This window comes from Hordeum vulgare, chromosome 6H, assembly GCF_904849725.1.
Source record: "Hordeum vulgare subsp. vulgare chromosome 6H, MorexV3_pseudomolecules_assembly, whole genome shotgun sequence".
Taxonomy (NCBI): Eukaryota; Viridiplantae; Streptophyta; class Magnoliopsida; order Poales; family Poaceae; genus Hordeum; species Hordeum vulgare.
This window is the reverse complement of record NC_058523.1, coordinates 449,424,594-449,442,481: the sequence shown is the minus strand read 5'-3', so window position 1 is coordinate 449,442,481 and position 17,888 is coordinate 449,424,594.

The window sequence follows — 17,888 nt, the reverse complement described above, 5'->3', positions numbered from 1 at the left end:
ATACTTGGATATGTAAGCATCTTTACACTTATTCCAAGAATTGATACTATTTTGAGGCAAAGAAGAAAACCAAGATTTTGCACGATCTCGCAAAGAGAACGGAAAAAGCTTCAATTTAACATCATTATCCACATCTTTATTCTTTTGCATATCGCAAAGTTCAATGAAAGTTTTAAGATGGGATGCGGCATCTTCACTAGGAAGGCCAGAAAATTGCTCTTTCATAACAAGATTCAGCAAGGCAGCGTTGATTTCATATGATTCCGCACTAGTGGCGGGAGCAATCGGAGTACTAATAAAATCATTATTATTAGTATTCGAGAAGTCGCAAAGTTTGGTGTTTTCAGCCATGATGACTTCAACAAACAAACAAGAACACAAGCAAGCAAGAAAACGAGCAAAGGAAAACGGCAAAAGGCAAATGAAAACGGCAAAGAAGAAAGGCAAATGAAAAGGGCAAATGTGAAGTGGGGGAGAGGAAAACGAGAGGCAACTCGCAAAAAAGGTAAATGCAAGAGATGAGTTTGTGACACTTACTTGGATAGATCTTGACTAGATCTCCATGGCAACGGCGCCAGAAATCCTTCTGCTGCTGGCTACGCCTATAGGGATTTCCTTGGCAAATATGCAAAGGATTCCCCCGCGGCCTTGGAGCCTTGCGTTGGTGTTCCCTTGAGGAGGAAAGGGTGATGTAGCACATCGGCGGTAAGTATTTCCCTCAGTTTGAGAACCAAGGTATCAATCCAGTAGGAGAATCGCGTCAAGTCACAAGTACATGCACAAACACAAAGAGCTTGCACCCAACGCTATGAAGGGGTTGTCAATCCCTTATAGATTGTTTGCAAAGTGAGAACTGAAAGCAAAAAGTAAACAAAGCAAAGTAAAAGTAAAAGCGGAGATGATAGTTGTGAATAGACCCGGGGGCCGTAGTGTTCACTAGTGGCTTCTCTCAAGAAAGCAAGTAGACGGTGGGTGAACGAATTATTGTCGAGCAATTGATAGAACCGCGCAAAGTCATGACGTTATCTATGACAATGATCATACATATAGGCATCACGTCCAAAACAAGTAGACCGATACTTTCTGCATCTACTACTATTACTCCACACGTCGACCTCTATCCAGTATGCATCTAGTGTATTGAGTTCATAAGAACAGAGTAATGCCTTAAGCAAGATGACATGATGTAGATGGACAATCTCAAAACTATGATGAAAGCTCATCTTGTTACCCTTGATGGAAACAACACGATGTGTGCCTTGTTGTCCCTTCTGCCACTGGGAAAGGTCACCGCACGGTATGAACCCAAAACCAAGCACTTCTCCATTGCAAGAATCATAGATCTAGTTGGCCAAACCAAACCCAACACTCGGAGAGACTTACAAGGATATCAAATCATGCATATAAGGAATCAGCAAAGACTCAAATATAATTCATAGATAATCTGATCACAAATCCACAATTCATCAGATCTCGACAAACACACCGCCAAAGAGGATTACATCGGATAGATCTCCATGAAGATCATGGAGAACTTTGTATTGAAGATCCAAGAGAGAGAAGAAGCCATCTAGCTACTAACTACGGACCCGTAGGTCTAAAGTAGACTACTCACGAGTCATTGGAGAGGCAATGATGTTGATGTAGAAGCCCTCCAGCTCCAAAGTCCCCTCCGCAGGGCACCGGGAAGGGTCTCCAGATGAGATCTCGCGGAAACGGAAGCTTGCGGCGGCGGAAAAGTGGTTTCGTGGACGCCCTTATTTTTTCTGGGATTTTAGGGAATAAATAGGCCAAAGAGCTAGGGCAAGGGAGCTCCCGGGGGGCCACAAGCCTGGTAGCCGCGGCCCCCCCTGGCCGCGGCTACAGGGCTTGTGGGCCCCCTGTGGGCCTCCTGCCTTGGCCCTCAAGTCCCCTGATTTTCTTCTGTTGTGGAAAAATTTATTTCGGGGATTTTATTCCGTTTGGACTCCGTTCCAAAATCAGATCTGAAAAGAGTCAAAAACACAGAAAAAATAGGAACTGACACTTGGCACTGAATTAATAAGTTAGTCCCAAAAAAGATATAAAAGGTATATGAAACATCCAAAGTTGACAAGATAACAGCATGAAACCATCAAAAATTATAGATACGTTTGAGATGTATCAAGATGGTAGAATGACTCAGGAACCTTTGTATCCTAAGGGCCATCCTAAGAGATTTGGGCAAGATTCTCAGAGAGATAATATTAATGTACCTGGTCCTTTTAATAAAAACAAAAAGAATGATGATAGGACTTTGCATGCTACTAGTGAACCTGATAAAGAGTCACATGAAAACCCAAATGATATCTCCATTTCTGATGATGAGACACAATCTGATATTGAACATGAACCTGGTGATAATATTAATGGTGATGTTCATGTCGATGCTCAACCTATTAATGACAATGATGTGGAGATTGAACCTGATGTTGATCTTGATAACCCACAACCTAAGAATAAGAGATATGATAAAAGAGATTTTTTTGCTAGGAAGCATTATAGAGAAAGAGAACCATGGATTCAGAAACCCATGCCCTTTCCTCCTAAACCATCCAATTAAAAGGATGATGAGGATTTTGCGCGCTTTGCTGAAATACCGAGACCTGTTTTCTTACATATGCGCTTAACTGATATTCTCAAAATGTCTCCCTATGCTAAGTACATGAAAGATATTGTTACTAATAAAAGAAAGATACCGGAAGGCGAGATTTCCATCATGCTTGCTAATTAAACTTTTAAGGGTGGAATACCAAAGAAACTGGGAAATCTCGGAGTACCAACTATACCATGCTCTACTAAAGGAAATTATGTTAAAACTGCTTTATGTGACCTTGGAGGTAGTGTTAGTGTTATCCCGTTCTCTTTATAGTGTAGACTTGACTTGAATAAACTCACACCTACTAAAATCTCTGTGCAAATGGCTGATAAATCAACTGCTCTAGCTATTGGTATTTATGAGGATGTGCATGTTCTGGTTGCAAACGTAACTATCCAAACGGACTTTGTGATACAAGATATTCCCGAGGACGACGTTTGTCGATCATCCTTAGTAGACTATTTATGAATACTGCAACGGCTGTTATTGATTGCTGAAAGTGCGTTATATCGACTAGAGGGGGTGAATAGGAGATTTTTAGAATTTCGTCATTGAGGAAATTCCTCACTGATGACTAACTTACAGCGAAAACAGTAAAGGATCAAAAGCGCAAAGTTTCACAACAGTAGTTTTTCAGAGTGAAGAATGTGAAAACAGATTGCACTGTGAGCAGGCACGCAGAATACAGATGAGGATTAACTGACGTGAAGAATTTGGGGTTGAGGAAATTCAGAGAAAGTCTTCAGCAAATTCTTCAAACAGTCGCAATGAAAGTCATCAACACATAATACGAGGAAAGTAAGGAGTTGAGGAATTACGAAGCTATGATGATTATGCAATTAATCTAGTTGGCCAAACTATCTCAATAGATTGGAGAGCATTACGAAGCTATGATGATTATGCAATTAAGAATCATAATAATCAGAGGTGACTCAAATAATTTTCATGAATAATCTGAACATAAACCCACAATTCATCGGATGCCAACAAACACACCATACATAGTGATTACATCAGATAGATCAAAGCAAAGATGCGATGAACATGATATTGAATATCATAAGAGAGAGATTGCCATCTAGGTAATCCCCTCTGCTGCCCCCCGTGCGGGCGGCCGAGGGGCTCCAACCCTAGCCGCCGGTCTCTCCTCATCCCACCCCTCCCCTCCGCCGCCGCTGGAGGAAACCGTCGGGCTAAGCCCGGGTGGATGACGGCGGTGCCGGAGGAGCCTCTCCTTATCGCGCACGTGGGTGGCGCGGGGCATCCAGGCGCGTGGATGTGCGTCCCCAGATCTGAGTGGCTCACTCCTAGCGCCGCGGTGGCTTGCTCCCGGCGGCGAGCGGCGGCATATGCAGCTGCTGCATGGGGCCGTGGCGCTGCGTCTCCTTGGATTAGCAACGGCATGGAGGGACTTGGTTGGCTAGTCAGCTGCACACGTAGTTGGCCCTTTGGTCAGATCTGATCTGGCCTGAGTGGCTAGCTTGCTCTATGGTGGCAGAGATCGGTGCGCGTGTGCACACGATGTGAGACGGAGATTCGTCGAGCGGATCTGGGAGAAATCCTTGTTCTTGGCTTGTTGCTAAGTCGGACGATGGCGACACTCTTCTATGTCGTCACCTTCTTGGGGGCATTGCCGTGGAGAAGCTCAAGACCTCTATCCGCTACCTCCGAGGGAAACACTAGATCAGTAGATCGGATGACGGCGGCGTGTAGGTGTCGTTTTCCTCTTGGGGACGTCATTCTTGAAGGTGTACACGGGCTTGACGGACCAGTGGACGGAATTTTTGGTGGAGCGGTGCTTCATCTTACTCATTGATGGCGGTGGATCTCAGCAGTGTGGAGCAGCGGAGACTCGGTGTCTGATGCATGAAGATGGACTCGTGCAGGAGGTGGAAGCTCTCTGGCGTCATGGTGGCGTCGATGCCAGAGAGGTCTAGCAAGTTGGTGTGTTAGTTTATTCTCTGAAGACGGATTGGTGGAAGATGCCGGCGACGACACATGAGAGTGCGCCGGACCGGTTTGTACCCTAAACCCAGTATGTGGCTCGGTTGGGGCCTCCGACTTTAGATGTTAGCTTTGGTGCGATGTATGTTTGGTATTAGGCTCGAACTATCGGCACCCCTTCATCAAGTGGTTAGGAGTAGCGATAGTTGTTGCTAAGATGGTGGCTTCGGACAAACTGATGTACTACTTGTAAGGTCTTTGTGAATAATTAATAAAATGGCTGCATGCATCGTCCAGATGCAGAGGCCGGGGGTAATCCTCATTTTATAAAAAAAAAGGTACTCCCTATGGACCCATAGGTCTGTGGTGAACTACTCACACATCATGGTGAGGGCTGCAAGGTTGATGTAGAGGCCCTCCATGATTGATCTCCCCTCCGGCAGATCACCGGAACGGACGTTTAGATGGCCTCCCGTCGGAACAGAGACTTGTGGGAGGCATCCAGGGGGGCCACAAGCCATCAGGGCGCGGGCACGCCCTGTTGGCCTGTGCCTCCCTTGTGAGGTCTCTCGTCCACTTTTGATGCTTGCAGGTCTTCATATAGTCCGGAAAAAATCATATTAAAGTTTCGTAGCATTTGGACTTCGTTTGGTAGGGTAAACCTGCAAAGCAAAAAACACGCATAAAACAGGAACTTGCACTGGGCACTGGGTCAATAGACTAGTGCTCAAAATTATTATAAATTGGTATATAAATGCCCAAGAAGTATCCTAGAATGATAATATATCAGCATGGAACAATAAAAAATTATAGATACGTTGAAGACGTATCAGCCCCCGATACGGATCCTAGGGTCTTGGCGCGCTTTCGAGCGAGTCTTGGGAGGGACTTCATCAGATGAAGAAGACTCCGCCTCATCCCCGTGTTCGTCGCCACTCACCTCAGTCTCCTTGTTTTCATCTTCATCCTCTTCACCTTCCGAGTCCTCTTGATGCTTGGTCTCACCCTCCACGTCGATGGGTGCGCAGTCAGCCGCTGGGATGGAACTGACCAGCCGTGTAAAAGCCTGTCGAGTGGCGGTGTTTGAATTACAAACGAAAACGACAAGGAACAAAGAAGTTCACTAGGTTCAAGCACGAGAATATTTACCTCATTTAGCGGCTACTTTGCTGAGAAGGGGGCACCAATCGGGTGCACCTCGGATTGCCTTGCGCAAGCGTTATGGCCTTGAGCTTTTCCTCCAGCTACTCTGCCCCGACCACCTCCGTATGAACACGGGTTGGGTCATCCGGACCGCTAGACATCCACATGGGATGGACCCTGGCGTGCAATTTCTGGATCCTTCACTGGAAAAGACTTCTAGAAGGTCCATCCCGTTGATGTTTTTTCGCAACAAGGCAATCAATGCAATCACGAGGATATCTATGTTCGTCCTCTCTTCTTTAGACACCATAAATGAGGGAGCCGACTGAATTCACTCGGGCAAATAAGGCGGAAGGCCCAACTAACCCTTAACGATTGGAACATCCTCGCAATAGAACCACGAGTCTTACCAACCCTTCACCGAATCGGGGAAGGACATTTGAGGAAAACTACTCTTGCCCCTGAGCTGAATTCTTAAACCCCCACAAAGTTTCACTACATGCGTATTTACCTCCGAATGAGAAGACTTTTTCACTATCATCACACGACATGTGAATAGTTGTGTGAATAATCCCCAGTGTGGATAGCACCCGAGGAAATTCTCGCATAAAGATACAAAAGCAGCTAAGTACGAGACAACATTAGGGGGAAAGATGATGAAGCTGCACGCCGAAAAAGTCAAGGAAACCACGGAAGAACGAATGCAGGGGCAAGGAGAAACCTCTTTCCACATGGGTAACCAGGAGCACCCGCTCGTCACCCCTTGGCGTAGGCTCCATCTCCCCTTTGTCTGGCAACTGCCAGCTTCCCCGAACCACCACGTCTTTGCTCTCCAGGTCCAGTATGCACTCCTTGGAAACTCGCGACGGCATCCAGCCGCCCTGAATCCAGCCTGGAGGGAGCGTCCCGGCACGTGAAGAAGAACCGCGCGAACACTTCATGGTCCGCTCGGATTTCGTAGTCGCGGCTATTGCCATGCTACGTAGCGGAGTGGGCGAGGTGGTGAAACGACAAAGCTGGCAACAACAAGGTTCAAGAGAAGGAACGAGGGCAGCTTAGATCTAGTGGCGAGATACCTTTCCCTCACTACCTCGGCCTATTTATATGCTACAGGAAGATGCCCCATCGAGTGCTCCACCTGCACGAGGAAGATCTACATGAACCCGATGACAACATCCCTCTAGCATGACAGCAACATTTCACACATGGAAATCAAGGCGCCCCTCCACTACTTCCACTACCCACGTTGCCACTGATTCCACTTCCCCAGCACGCTCCATCGATTCAACATATCATGGAGAATCCGCTCCCTTCTAATGACCCAACTGGATTTCGTATCCGTGGCACATAATGAGGTGAGCTGAATACCATGCCACTCGTCCATCCATCAGACTACAAGCATTCGGACAACACAAGAAGGCAATCAGATCGCCCACACCGCAGTGCGAGTGGGACCCGTCCTACCTCACCGATCTGGATAATCGGATCCCTGAACTCGGACCGTCCGAAACATTGAATTCACCTTTCTGAAAGGTATTCAACTATTACCGAATGGAAGCGCTCCGACATGCTCCAACACTCGAAATATTTCACTCTTGAATCCACAGCGATTTACTGAGAGCCCGAGTGATGTAGCCCCGAGCTACAACCTCGGTGTCCGTGAGACACCGAGGGCATAAGCGAGTGCCTTCCACTCGGCAAGTTAAACCTCGGCTGATTCGGGGGCTACTTATGGGGTTGTACATTAGGGGTAGTCCTACGGACCTGCATCCCTAGGCCTACCCAAGAACCTACATGGACATGAGTGTCCCAAAAGCCACCTGTGCATTCATGACTTCACTCGGACAAGTGTACCATCACTCGGCCCGCATGAGGTCACTCGGATCATCTCGTATTAGTCGGATGTACCTCTACACTCAGACTACAGCAAGGCATGGGCAACGAAGGGACTGCAACGGCTACAGACTTAAACTATCACATGAAGTGCAGTGAAAACATGCGTTACTAGTAACGCTGAAGTTAGGGGTCCCTTACTAGTAAATCCCGTAGTTAGCATTTACTCACCCTTGTAACGAGATCCGGATGGTCGTGGCACACTCTATATAAGCCACCCCCAGGCTCCTGAACAAGGGTTCAACATTCTGTACTATTACATATTCGATAAACAAACACCAGCCATCGAGGCTCGAGATGTAGGGTCGTTACCACTCCTGAGTGGGGCCCGAACTCGTACATCCGAGTGTATCCACTTCACCCTAGCTAGGCTCCGTCCCTCATTCTTACAGCTGGTTTTATTATCAGGATCATTCCCACGACACGTACTGTATTGTTGCCACTAAGGATAAAATGATGTTTTTTTTCATATTGATTGACTTTTTCTTGTCTACAATATGTTAACTTGCTTATTGTGATACTTCGTTTCTTGCAAACTTAATGCATTGATATGCATGCTGGATAGCAGTTTTGGGGTGGAGAATTAATAGTAGATGTTGTTGGATTAACACTCTACTTATCACAGATGTAATGCCCATACAATATCATACCATGAATGATCATAGTCATAAACATAAATATTACAATTTAATCATTGTCCAACTGCACTTTGTTTACCATGCCATATGCATGTTTTCGAGAGAGATGCTACTAGCGAACCCATGACCCCATGGGCTATTATCCATTACTGAATTGTTTTACACAATTGCTACTATTTTACCATGTTACCTTGCTACTATTTATCTCTATCACTTGCGTTTAATATTGTAACTAGAAACACAAAGGGATTGACAACCCTCTCGTCGTGTTGGTGTGTGTGTGTGTGCGCACGCGCGCGCGTGTGTCTTTATCTACATGTGTTGTTAACTTTTATAGCTGGGGAGACACCTACTGTATTGATAACATTGGTTGTCTAAATAAGGGAAACACTTGCGAGTGTTCTGTGTCACCCTTACACTTCAGGGAATCCCAAAACTCCCGCTCGAGCAAGCAATGCTCCATAAGAATTGGCATTCAATACCAAAGCTTAGAGCATATCTTGGTCTCCATGGAAATCATCCTTGCATCAATCCAATATATCCTTAAGGCACCACCTATGAAATATTCCTTCAAATATATCTCAGTGAAAGTGTTAGTCCATAGAGATTATCAATAATTAGTGAAACCACATTGAGGGGTTGTCTGCACTTTGAACAATCATATATCTTTCAAAAATAGCAGGTGCATTACATAAACCAAAGGCATACATTTATAAACACATGATCAAAAAGGACATCCAAAGGGTTTTTTTGTCCTCACCCTCCACATCAAAATTTATTTGACGAAAGCGAGGATAACCATCAACATAACAAAGGTGTGAATGTTTAGACAACGTTTTCAACATTTCATCATGCGAAAGTCCACATTCTAACCCCGAACTAACCACATGGTTTAAACCCAACCCTCAACTTTAACATCGGTCGATATACACTACAAACTAACCTTGAGGTCCAAATATCAACCGTGGTATCTGATTTGACGTATTCAAGTGGTTTTGAGCACATTAACAGTGGATTAGGCAATGGAAACTCAACACCCAAAATTTGCATTGATGACATTTCTTGTTAAAAAAGACACTATCAATAGTTGTAATATGCTGCATTTTTTGGCCTTTACGTGAACCAGTCGTGTTTTGCATTTGTATTATAATATGTTGGCAACAAGTTGTGTTGTATATTGCCAAAGCTTTGACCTTTTATTTTTTGTAGTTCTACTTTGTAACTGAATTGGGCTGCAAACCTTGGTTTCATTTGATAATGAAACTAAGGGAGAGGGTGGGGGCCTTTGCCCCAGATGATATAAAAGAATGAAGTGGTTATGCACAAATTTAGTTTATATGGTTGATTGCCTTGTTTGTTTAGAAACATGGTCATACATTATTTTCCCTCTTACATTTTCCCCTAGGTCGGCTCCTTCCATCTACCTTGCAGTTCTTCCTGTATTAGTTAGAGAACATGAGGTACACCACAAAGTTTAGGATTGAGAGTATGGAGAGCAAGAAGTAGAACTTGTTGATGTGGCCCTTGTTCAGGTCAACCGAGATCCAGGTCGGCTGACCTTCCACATGGACAACATGTATAGTATGCTCCCAAAGCTCAGCTCTTTAAGCCTTGAGGCATCTCCACGCTGAAGAAATCAACTTGGCACACATACATCATCACCTCTAACATGCTGATCAACTCATATCGACACCTGCCATATTATGTGCAGGTGGCTACTGCTTGTGGTGGTCGCAATGGACTTACCGAAGTGTTGGAACGTGTCGGCGCTGACGTTTACCACACTGATAATGATGGAACCGAGGGAGGAGGTGGGGATGTTGTCGCCTCATGATGTAGAATAACAAAGTGATTCTGCCCATACTTTAGTCTATATGGTGCTTGGCTTGTTGGTTGATGAATAAGGTCATACACTCTTGGCTCTCTCAAGTTTACCCTAGGGTCTGCCGCTAGAGAATGGAATTGGAGGGGGAGGGGACAAAGCCCCCCTACGATCTAAAAGTACAAATTGTTTATGCCAATATATTAGTTACATGGATGTTTGACTTCTTGGTTCATGAATATGGTCATACGTTCTTGCCCCCTCTCAAGTTTCCCCCTAGATAGACCATTTAATCGTTCACGGAGAGTATGGTGAGTATGATGGTGAATTTTTTTTAGGTGGTCCTCGTTCATGCCAAAGTTAGTGGAACCTTGAAATGCCCACACTAGTGCAAAGCAGTGGGACTCCGGAAGCGACGACATTAGGTGTTTCGTAAGGTGTGCTCACATGAGGCAACTGGGCTTATTTAAAAATTGTTGTGTCACGTTGTCGAGTGTACGACGACCTTCGCTATAAGGTCAGCATACGTACCCCACCTACTAATTTCTAGCCATGTTACTAGTGATACCCCTACTCGAAAAATGATCCTTGAATGTCAATATATGTTTTAATATTTTCCCCTAAAATGCATAAGTATTTAAAAAAAATTAAAATTATGTATTTTAATTTAATTATTTTTTAAAAAAATGTATGATACTTCAAAATTACATCATGAAAAGTACATCACATACTTTTAAAAATTTATTGAACACTATTTTCAACGATGTGGACATTTTTTGAAGAGCTGTGTTTCGTGTACGTGAAACTCTTGTGAACTGAATGTAGGAAATGGTTGGGTGGACAGGAACTTTTGGTTCCTGGATGTACATACACCCTATATGTAAAAAAAATTAGCAATTCAACAAAATATTAAAAACTTCTGAAAATATTTTTAAAATAAACTTAACCATCCATTTGGACTTGTAAGAGAAGTTTCACAAACAGAAAATTAAACTTTGACTTCTTTTCAAAAAAGGCAAATTTTCGATCAAGAAAGTATGAATAGTGACCTACAATAGCAAATAATTTTTGTCTATTTTATCCAGAAGTCAATGTTGGTTTTTTTCCGTGAAAATTTATATGCTGGTGCAAAACAAAGTTAACTTTAATTCAAAAATACTTTTAAACTATTTTAACTTTTTGTTTAATATTAAAAATATCACCATATAGGATGCATATACAACCAGGAAGAAAAGTGTATTTCCCATGGTTGGGTTCCTTGTGGTGGAACCAGCTCAAGAAGGTTCAAGTCCTAAACTTAATACTAGTGCTCGTAATTTTTTTTTTTTTGATTATTTCAGGAGGGAAGAAATTTTCGTTGACTACGAAGGTGCCCACGGCCCACTGTGAACACATCAGTCGCGAAATGTTGTGTCGGCTTAGGGTTTTGAAGGTGTTTATAGGGATAAGATGTGTGTGTTCATAGAGATCAATGTAAGTGCGTATATTTGTATTGTGTTAAGAAAAAGTGTATGATTTTGTAAACATCACGAGCATTTCTTGTCTACAGCATGGACTTTTTATTAAAAGCTTGTGAACATTTTTAAACAACGCGAACATCTTTTGGAACAACAAACCCTTTTACCAAAAGTATATGAATATTTGGCGTTTCAAAACATAAACAACTCTTGGAAAAATTCTTAACTTTTTTTTAAGAAACAATGCGCTTTATTTCATATCATAATGTTTTGGGGAATATAAAGGTTGTCTCGAGGACTATTGAGCCATAGATGACGGCCTATATCTAGGGCAGTGGCCATCCTCGCTAACTTATGTGCCTCGCTATTACAAGCACGTTGCTCGTGAACAAACTCACAGCTAAGGAAACTCGACTTCCTCTCTTGTATATCATTTAAAATCATGCAATATTCTCTTCGGTGTAATTGGCTTTTCAGGTCGTTGATGACTCTCAGACAGTCGGATGCTATACGCACTTTGGTGATAACCATATCTTCTGCCAAAGCTATATCCTCTCTGCATGCATAGGCCTCGAGCGTTGCAGGCTCAGTTATTCCCTGGAAGACCAACGTAGAAGCGCCAAGAAAATGTCCCTCTGCGTTGTGACATATCACACCCACAACACCAATATTTGAGGACTTCGACACAGCCCCGTCAGCATTCAGTTTGGTCTCTCCTGGTGAAGGCGGTATCCATCGTGGCGCTAATGTACTAGCAGCCCCCTGGTGTTCTTGATCTTTTGCTTCTTGGCTGGCAGTTCTCTCAACTCTTGCAAAGAGCGTTCAATGAACAAATGTGTGGACAATGGACTTTGAAATTCCTGCTCGTGAATCGCCTTGCGGCGCGCCCACCATATCGCCCATAAGTTGTTAAGAACAACAACGAACGTGTCTTGGCTCAATGTATTACAGAGACCGTGCAGCCAGAGCTTCGGATCGGACGTCTCATCGCCGTATACAGGTAGCAGCGAATCATCATCATCGTCTCGGAGGGACCACAGGCTCTTTGACAATTTACAATCTAGGAGGGCATGTCTCCTAGTATCGCATGCAGCTTGGCAAATCAGACATACTGCCTCCTCCGACATGTGGCGACGTTGTCTCTCTTGGCCCGTCGGCAGGGACGCCCGAGCTAGGCGCCATGCAAAAATGCGGAGCTTGGCAGGAACTGAACACCCCAAAGATTCTTCCAATTGCTCTCCTGCTGGACAATGTTTGATGGATCGGTTTCTCCAGTAAGCCACTTCTCCCGCCTAATTTTTCTTTCCATGACCATCCTGTAGCAAGAACGAACGGAGAACACTCCAGATTTCTCATATTGCCATGCATAGAAATCATTTTGATTAGTATGGCTGAGTGGGATTTGGCGCACTACCTCGGCATCCATCGGAAGCAAATGTTCAGTCAATGCTTGCTCGTCCCAGATTCTGCCCATATTTGATATAAGTTCTGCAACTTTTTTCGGAGGTTTGGAGAGATTACACTAATTGGGCGCATGTTATAATCTCTCGCTAACCAATTATCATTACAGATGCTGGTGTTCTCACCATCTCCAATGCGCTTAATCAGCCCCGTGTACAAGATGTCCCTCCCTTCGTAGAGAGAGCGCCAGATTTGTGATGGCCTGGAACCCACTTGGGCTGAAAGAATGACTGAAGCTGGGAAATACACCGCCTTAAGTATTCACGCTCTTAGAGTATTAGGATCACAAAGAATCTTCCATACCTGCTTGGCAAGAAGTGCCAAGTTAAAAAACTCCATATCTCGGAAACCAAGACCCCCCTTGTATTTCGGAATACACATAGATTCCCATGAAACCCATGTTATTTTCCTTTCACCTGCCTTGATACCCCACCAAAACTTGTGTATCAATGAAGTAATATGCTAACATAAACCCCTTGGTAACTTAAAAAGAGCCATAGAGTATGTGGGTATAGCCTGCACCAACGACTTAATTAGCACCTCCTTGCCACATCCCGCTAGGCACTTTTCCATCCATCCATGGATATTCTTCCAAACTCTGTCCTTTAGATAGGAGAACACACCATTCTTCGCTAGTCCCACATCAGATGGTAACCCCAAGTATCGCTCACATATGGTCTCTTTTTGGACTTCAAGAATACCTTTAATTATCTCTCTTTGCGACACCGGACATCCCTTACCACAATAAATGGAAGACTTTTCATGGTTTATATGTTGTCCAGAAGCTTGATGTGCGCCTCCATACTATTAAGGAGAAGAATAGGTGAATGGTCCGATTTTACAGCATGCACATGGCGTATACATGCCAAAGGAAATAAAGAGCTCCACTCGGCTGTCTCCATTGCTTGATCAAGTCTAACTCAACAGGTGGCACCGTTCTGCACTTTACGTTCGAAAGTCCAGTCGAGACCAGTATAGCCCAAATCACACAACTGGCATACATCCACCGCCGCTCTAAATGCATTTATTTGTCCCACATCCCGCTCATTCGCGCCAAACTGTTCTTCCCTTCGCAGAACCTCATTGAAGTCCTCGATACACATCCACGGAAGATCACTATCTGCCTTCAAAAATCCCATCATATCCCAGGTTTTATATCGCATGCTCCTATTCTCCTCCCCATACCAACAAGTTAGGCGCCATGGATCTTTCCCATTCTCCCTAACCTCCATATCGATATGATATTTAGAGAAGTTCCTTAGTTCCAGCACCAAGGCTGCTTCCAATACATACACATACCACCACTTCTCCCCGAGCTGCTCACTCCATAGGCATTGTCATACCCTAAAGTTCTTGCCAAACCCTCCATGCGATTATTTGCAATCTGCGTTTCCACAACGCATAGGACCGCTGACGCACTCTCCCGCGCAAGGTTGCGAAGCTCATTAACTGTCGCGGGGTCGCCCAACCCGTGGCAGTTCCAACATAGGATCGACATTAGGCCCGACGGTCCTCCTGGAGGGAGGCCGCCGATGTTGCCAATGCTTGTTCTGAAACTTTATCCGCTCCCAGATTGCTAACTTGTGCCTTTGCTTCCAAAAAAGTATTCTTGGCCGGAGAGGCCACTTTCTTTGCTTTCTTTAACTCTCTTGGAGAGACATACGCCGGTGGTGGCGGTGGTGTGTCAGAAGGCTGGCTACCAGTAGTTGTCATGCCTCCTGCTATATTTTCCTTCGCAAGTACAAGGTTCAGGTTACTGCTTGTGCAACTTTCACTTTATAGTTTTGCTGGTCTTGCGTAGACGTACTAGTTGACAAAACCAAGTTCATGCTCCGACGGGCTGCAGATTTAGTCTCCTTCACTATCTGGCCAGACTCATTTGATTTCAGAGGGCTAGTCACGTCTTCCTCCTCATCTTCTCTCGCGTCGAGTCCGGCATCCTCGGATGATCTCTTGCGGGGAGGTGATCTCTGGCGAGGAGTAGGTTCACCTCGACCACTTATGCCTGCTCTACCACGACCCGTCGAGGGACCTCCGCGAGCTGCGTGGCCTTCACCTTCCGTCCCCAGTGCTACCTCCTTTCGCTGTGCCAACATCCAGCTTTCCCATTGCTTCTCTTTCTCCTCCCAAACACCATCTCCACACTCCACATGGTTATGGCCCATGAATCCACAAACTTGCCAAAAATATGGTATCTTTTCATACTTGACAGGAAGCATACACCAACCCTCTCCCGTGAATGTCAGAGATGTAATCCTGGTGAGAGGCTTGCCCACGAGCACTCGCGCCCGCACTCGTACATAATCACCTTCATAAAACAGCCTTGGTGAAAGTTGAATCTCTTTGACACGACGAATATGGCGAGCGAGTTGATCCACTATCTCTGCATCACGATACATATCTGGGATCCCATGAATATGAGCCCGGACGTAAAGACCATCAAGGACCACTGAAGCAGGGTCCTTCTTCCCATCATAATCTTCTACAATTAGCCCCATACCTCGGAACAACCAAGGACCGCCATGGACGTCTTTCTTCCAGTCCCCAAGGCAAAACATCTGGAACACGAAGAGGTTATCACCTGCTTCTCTGTACTTTGGGACTTGAGCCAGCCCCCAGACGGATTTGAGGGTTTCAAACATTGCCGAAGAGGAGAAGGAACGGAAAGTGTTGAGCCTTCCGATCGCAAGCCACCTTGCATCTGCCTCAAGTTTCTTAACCTCCGCTTCACCCACAACCACATCATCTAGCTCTTCATCCTTCAAGTCCACGTGGTGCAACATCTCCTCCAAGTTTTTCCCGGTCCACCCGGAGGAAGATGAGGATCCATCAGCCCCCGTCATAAGACAAACTACCTCCACACGACCCCGACAGTAGTGGTGGTAGGTGATACTCTCATCGGCGATCCAATCGCCGCCGGAGGACAAAACCCCTAAGCGAGAGGGTACGTATCCGCGAGCAAGTAGTTAACTTTTTTTTAGTTAAGCATCGGGGATCTTAGGCAAATCGCAAGGGATGGCATAATCGGCCTGCGGCCATTTAACACTGGACTATTATTTCTTTCCTTTGATACTTTTTGGTGTTTCTTTTCGGTTTGTTTCTTTTATATTTTCTGTCAGCTTTTTCCCGATTCTCTGGTGTTGGTTTGTTTCTTTTTATTTCTTGGTCATTCTTCATTAGAATTATTTTCCTTTTGTTCTTCCCTTTTAATGATTTTATATAAATAAAAAAATGTTCACAAAATCGAAAATGTTGAAATATTCTAATAATGTTCATAAATTAAAAATGCGATTTTTCTAAAATACACATGAATCTAAAAAATATTGTGAATCTAAATATTGTTCATGAATTTAACAAAATGATTGAATTTTTACAATTTTCGTGTATTTTAAGTACATTCATTGTTTCATTAAATTATTTTTTGAGTTATTTATAAAAATAGTCATATTATTTCAAAAAATATTCATGGTTTTTATAATGTTCATAAATTCTAAGTGATAAATTGAAAAACAAAATGATTTGTTTAATAAACAAACACAAAAAGAAAATATAAAAATGAAAAAATATATTAAAATTCAAAGAGAATAAAACCGAAGGGAAAAAATGGTACAACACCAAAAGAAAAACCATCTATAACGTAAACGAAAGAAAGGATAACCAAGAGCACTTGTCACACCCATAAGGATACGAAGCTCCTGCAACGGATCCAGCTCGCATGCTCATGTATGTTTGGACGACAATCTGATGCAACTAGATGGTCCCCCTACCACTGCGGTAGGAACCAGTTGTCATATACTTTCATGCTCTTTGATTATTTTGAGCATGAATATTTGGATGAATAATATGAGAACTAGAACTAAAAACACACACTCCCTCCATACCATGGTACAATGTGTATAGATCTTTTCTCAAAAGCCATACCTTACAAAATTTGACCATTGTATAGATAAAAACATGATCATTTAAAATACCAAATGCATGTCACTGGACACATCATCGGGTATATTTTCATGTTGTACATACTTGGAATTGTATATAGAAATAGTTTCCTTTGTTAACTCGGTCAAGATTTGTTTAATTTGACTTTTTAGAAAATCTATACACACTACATTATGGAACGGATTATGATTTATTGTATTTAATTATTGAGGTAAACCTTTTACCATGGATGTTGGCATGTTGAGGTAGGTCTTTTTCGTGCATGTTTACATGCTAAGATGGTGTGTGTGCATATTGAGAAAAATATGTTTGTGGGGGCTAATTATTTAGATATAGAATATAAGTGTTGGAATTCCAAAGGCTGAAGGCATTCTGTGGATTATGGATCAACCTATTTTAAGCTCCGTAGAGTTGAAGTCCTAAGTAACATGAATATGCGTTCTTATTTTTTTTTTTTAATGTTGTAGGGCTTCCCTGGCACATTAAATTAAAAAAACTCATAAATGTTCAATCAACAATAAGCAATGAACATCGGGAATTACATGTTTCGATTTACACCAACCATATATGAATGACGTTGAAGATGGAGATGAAGACACTGCTGTGCACTAAGATGGTGATGGAAGGGATGCTCCCTGATTTGGATTGATGTTTTTTTTTGAGATAATATGGTCTTTATTGATCAAGAGATGTCATTACAAAGTTCGTCCCGAATCAAGCTCGGAATAACACCAACAGAAATATTACAAGATGACGGCTCGGCATTCCGAGCCAATTTATGTGCGACCACATTGAAATTACGACGATGAAATTGAAACGTACAAGACTGGAAGTCTGACGCCATCGATCTAATATCCGTTGGGAACGATCCATCCCAGGCGAAGAGATGCGCTGAATCAAGGAGAGACAGTCCGACGCCAGAATAATCCGATGAACATCCCTGCTCTGAGCTGCCATTAAACCCCGACGAACAG